Genomic DNA, 5,597 nt, shown 5'->3' with positions numbered 1-5,597 from the left:
ACCAAAGTAGGATCAGGATCTGCAAGTTTACCTGATGATTGAGCTATTAGCGAGTCAGGTGGGTGTAGCTGCTTCGGTGGTGGCTGCCTCCCTTGTCGTGGCGCCGGTGTACATATCCTCCGGTGCTCCAAGCTCATTGGCCAAAATAGTCCTCCGACTGCACTCACGACTCGGCCATGTCGTCGTTATCGTCACCATGATGTACGTCGATGATCCTGGGCTGAGAGCTCCTTCTCCAGGTCTAGCCCCACCACTTTCCTTTCATTACTCATTATTTCTTGCTTATTTCCAGCCCCACAACTTTTCTTTCCTTACTCATTCTTCCTTTCCTTATTTTCGGCCCCACCAGCATAGGACGCGACGAATCCACGTAGCACTCATTTCTTTCCTTATCCCTTTCCATATTTGTCGCACGTCTTCCTTATTTCTTTATATGGATCATTTCCTTCCTTCGTTGCTTATTAATTTCTAAGATGGTGTATAAGGTTATTTCAAAAATGATTGCAGCATGTCTGAAATTAATTTTGTCAGACATTATCAGCCCAACTCAGAGTGCTTTTGTCCTTGGGAGACTAATCACAAATAATATTTTGGTAGCATATGAGTGTTTCCACACAATAAAACAGAAAAGAACGGGGAGGGAGGGGCTGTGTGCAATCAAGTTGGACATGCAGAAAGCTTATGACCGATTGGAATGGTCTTCTTTAAAAGCAATTTTGGTGAAGCTGGGTTTCAAGGAAAACTGGGTGAATTTGATTATGCAATGTGTGTCCTCGGTGGAGTACAGGATTCGGGTTAATACGAAGGAGACCGATAGCTTCAAACCCACTAGAGGGCTAAGGCAGGGAGATCCCCTCTCATCCTACTTATTCCTGTTATGTATGGAGGGCCTGACTGCCCTTTTAGCAGATGCGGAGGAGAGAAGAAATATCTCCGGCATAAAGGTCAGTAGGGAAGCTCCCTCAGTTTCCAATCTATTATTTGCGGATGATTCATTAATCCTCATGCGAGCAAATGCAATGAATGCGGAGGCCCTTAGAGCGGTTCTGAACTCTTACTGTGCCGCCTCGGGGCAGTTCGTGAGTGTCGAAAAATCCAGCATATTTTTTAGTCCCAATACAAAAATGGAGGACAAAGCGCAAATCTGTACAATTCTAAATATTATGACTGAGGCACTTAATGATAAATATTTGGGATTACCTGCCAATGTGGGCATGGACAAAAGCGATTCTTTTCAGTTCTTGATTGATCGTATTATTATGAAGATTAGTGGATGGAAAGAAAAGTTGTTATCGGCGGGTGGAAAGGATTTTTTTCTTAAGTCTGTTGTTCAAGCTATCCCAGCATATGCAATGTCCGTCTTTAAAATTCCTAAAAATATTTGCAAAGGAATCATAGACGTGATGTCGCAATTTTGGTGGGGCGACGAGGACAATGAGAAAAGGATGCATTGGATGGCATGGTGGAAGATGTGTGTTCCAAAAGAACAAGGAGGAATGTGTTTCTGTGATACACACTGCTTTAACCTGGTGTTATTAGCGAAGCAAGCATGGCATCTTGTGGATAATTCTGAATCATTATGTGCAACAATCCTAAGAGCCAAGTATTTCCCCGAAGGTGATTTGATGAATGCGGTATTAAAGAAGGGCTCTTCCTTTACTTGGCAAAGCATTATGGCGGGAGTGGACTCTCTCAAGAATGGCTATATATGGAGAGTGGGAACAGGAGAAAATATTGACATATGGAGAGATGCATGGATCCCAAATTGTGCAGACAGGAAAATTATTACACCCAGAAGGGGGAATCGTTTGACGAAAGTTTCTGATCTTATTAACCCAGTCACTAATGGCTGGGATGAAGATTTGGTGAGACAAACTCTATGGCCAATTGATGCTCGTAGAGTCCTAGCGATCTCGATCCCTATGCATAATATGTCGGACTTTATTGCTTGGAGCTATACAACAAACGGTTTATTCACTGTACGATCAGCTTATGTGGAGGAATGGAATAAGCAACATGGGAGGAAGTTAGAATACTCGAATGGTATGGGTAGAAGCAAGGTCAATCCTATTTGGGGTAAGATCTGGAAATTAGCTTGTCCGGCGAAGGTTAAATTTTTTATTTCGCGGATGCTTCATGGAACTCTACCATGTCGTGTTACATTGGCCAACAGACATATAAAAACTCAACCAATATGCCCAGCATGTTTGGACGGGCCGGGGGACACGAAACATATATTATTTCTGTGTTAGAAGGCAACGATGTGTGGGAACATTTGGGGTTGTATGAAGTGGTAAAAAAAGCCTGCGTCGTTGATCGTGCAGGAGAGGCAGTCCTTGAATTCCTGCTCCTTATGCCTGATCATGAACTACCCATCTTGGGCTCCCAGAATGCATGGGAATTTATTGCTAAAGCTGCTTGGTATTTATGGTGGAATAGACGGAAACTAGTCCATGAGGGTAAGTCTCAGGAAGCGTCCCAAACTGCGATGGGGATTCGGGCTATAACATCGAACTATGTAAATGCCCACTCTCCTAAAGCAAAGAGAAAGAATGAAGGATGGTGCAGACCTCCTAGGGGTTTCGTTAAATTGAACGTGGATGCTTCTTTTGATCATGATCAGCTAAGAGGCACAGCGGGTGCTGTTATCAGCGATGAAAAAGGAAACTTCATAGTAGGTGGTAACTGGAGGATTCAGCACTGTGCGGATGCCCTGATAGCAGAGGCGGTAGCACTCAGATTTGGTTTACTGTTGGCACAAAAGACGGGCTGCAATTGTCTAATCATCAATTCTGATAATATGGAGGTCATCGAAACAATGAAGAACGGAGGACAGTGTGCGGGGGCGGCTGCTGCAATTTTTGAGAATTGTTTTTTTATGGCCTGTGATTTTCCTCAAACCAGTTTTGAACATTGTAACAGGGAAGCGAATAAAGTAGCTCATGAGCTTGCTAGATTAGCAAAAAGTTCCATGACTAGGGATTGGATAGAGGAGCCCATGGAAGATCTTGTAACTCTTGATAGACGATGTAACGATTATTTCTAATTAATAAAGTTTCAAGTTGTTTTTCAAAAAAAAAAATTCCTAAGATGGCTCATTGATACAACAGAAGTTAAAACATAATAAATTGGAAGAATTATATTTAAGAAGGGGAGCTCCTAACCGGCGCCTTAAGCGCCGGTTCAGGAAGCTGGCGCTCACAGCCGCGCCTGCTGGGCCGGCCCACGACACGCCTTATCTATAAGACAAAAAAATGCCCTAAAAAGGTTGTTGCCGTGAGGATTCAACCACGCGACGTCCAGTACCTCTTCCAGTCGCCTAACCACTAGGGCAACCAATCGTACATGGATATTTTTATCGCGAAGGAGTTAAGAATAATTAAAGTCGCGTTATTTATTGCGCACAGATTTGGAAAAACGTGTTTTTTTTGGGGAGAAATTTAAAAGTTCACAGATTTCAAAATAAATCACGAATTGAAAAGGTTAACGAACCAAAAAAATCATTGATTTTAAAAAACACAAATTTAAAAAAAAGTTCATCAATTTTGAAAAATAGTTCATCAATATCAAAAAAGTTCATATTTTAAATTGTTCAGTGTACATAAAAAATGTTCAATGGGTATTTAAATGAATTTTCAGCGCATATCACAAAATTGTTCAATGTGTAGTTAAAAGTTGTTCAGGTTATATTACAAAAATGTTCAATGTATAAAATTTGTTCATCTTATATCAAAAAAATGTATAAATATGTTTTACATTATTTCAATGTATATCACAAAAATGTTCGCTGTGTAGTTAAAAATTGTTCATCGTAGACCGAAAAAATGTTCAGTGTATATTTGAAAATTGTTCGTTGTATATAAATTTTTATTCATGTTCTCAATAATTGTTCATGTTTTAAAAAATTCATGGAATTTGAAAATTTTCATCAAATTTTAAAAAAGTTCATCGATTTGATTAAAGTTCATTCAATTTTAAAAATTTCATGAATTTTAAATAATTCGCATTTTTAGGAAAAGAAAAAAAGGAAAATGAGAAAAGAAAAAGAAGAAAGGAACCAAAAAAAGAAAAAAAAACACCCAGAAATAAGCCAGCAGGGGAAGCTGGTTTGGTGGGCTCTCACGGCCTACGTAAATAAAAGAACGAAAATAAGTAACTGTATATCATCGGTACGTTGGTCTGTTGGTTAGTGCCCTGCTGTTTCAACGCGGAGATCGCGATTTCGAACCCTCACGTACGAAATATGAGTTTTGCTGCAGTTTTTTGACGTGTTTTTGGGAGTTATTACAGAAAAGGAAACGTAACATGGGCCGGCCCAGTGCGGAACTGTAGTGTGCGCCCGTTTGCTGGAATCGAATAAACGGGCGCTGAAGGCGCCTTTTAGGAAATGCCTTTAAGAAGGCGAGTTGGGATTTTGTATAACGTCGGAGCCGTGCAATGTTGATGGGCCAGCCCATAGACTCCATCCATCCAGTACACACATATAGATTTGATCACTTTTGAAGAATAAAAGTGTTACCCGGTGGACTGATTATTGTGAGCGCTATCAGTAGGTCCTGAATTCAAATCACAGCCATGCGAATTAATTTTTTGTGTGGACGCACATGTAAGGTTTGTGTATTAAGGGGTGACGGAAGGAGAACAAAAAACATATCTCTCAAATCTCAGCCGTCAATCTTTATAATTAACGTAAAATCGACGAATCTAAAAAGATGGTGCATGAAGAACTATGAAAGCTAATCTCAGCCGTCAATCTTTATAATTAACATAAAATCACAGATCTAAACAGATGACATATGGAGAAGTTCAAAAAAAATCTATGAAAGCATCCGTCCTTTATTACATATGGATATAGATATAGATATAGATATACGAAGTGCAATAGCAGGAATCATAAGAAATATATCGTGTCGATGCAAAAAAAAAAAGAAATATATCGTGTGATTTATTTATATACATGATGACGATGACACTAACAAATAATTACATATGGTGACTGTGCGCTGTGACCTCGGCCTCGGCGCCGAGGGTGCTCTAGCCGGAGAGAAAGTCCAGCCTCATAAGGCTCTGCAAGTTGGGCCCGGATGTCGGGTGCGGCAATATGGCCCCGCCGCTGAGCGGCCCCGCCTGCCACACCGTGTTCTGCTGCGTGGAGTTCCCCGGCAGCGCCACCGTCGTGTAGATCGTGTAGCGCCGGCCGCGTACTCCGCGGTGGGCGGCACCGGCACGTCGAACTGGAGGGTGGTGTTGTCCAGGGCCGGGGCCGTGCTCTTCAGGACGGTCATGAGCACCGACACGCCGCTGGCGTTCTGGGAGGCGACGAACACGTTGCTGCCGGGCATGCCGGCGCCGCTGGGGTTTATGCCCCAGGCGACCCACCCGGCGCTGCCCGACGTCGCGCGGAACGCGAGCTCCGCGGTGCCGTTCGCCGCGTGGTACGTCCAGTACAAGCTGGCCCCGAGCACGGGCAGGGTGTTGCACCGCTCGAAGGACCTGCCCGCCGGGAACGTCGCGTTCTCGCAGCCCTTCTGCTGGGCCGTCGCGCCGGCCGCGGACAGCAGCACGGCGGCGGCTACGATTAGGAGGAGTCGCACCAT

At 43.1% G+C, this 5,597-nt stretch overlaps 2 pseudogenes; one reads left to right on the top strand and one right to left on the bottom strand.

The window, feature by feature from the left end:
* The first annotated feature begins 473 nt into the window (after positions 1-473).
* On the top strand, positions 474-2,939 carry LOC123090197 (uncharacterized; annotated as a pseudogene).
* Positions 2,940-5,034: 2,095 nt separating this feature from the next.
* On the bottom strand, positions 5,035-5,597 carry LOC123090196 (cytochrome b561 and DOMON domain-containing protein At5g47530-like; annotated as a pseudogene).

Source organism: Triticum aestivum, chromosome 4B (assembly GCF_018294505.1).
Source record: "Triticum aestivum cultivar Chinese Spring chromosome 4B, IWGSC CS RefSeq v2.1, whole genome shotgun sequence".
Lineage (NCBI taxonomy): Eukaryota > Viridiplantae > Streptophyta > Magnoliopsida > Poales > Poaceae > Triticum > Triticum aestivum.
This window is presented reverse-complemented; position numbering and strand designations above follow the sequence as displayed.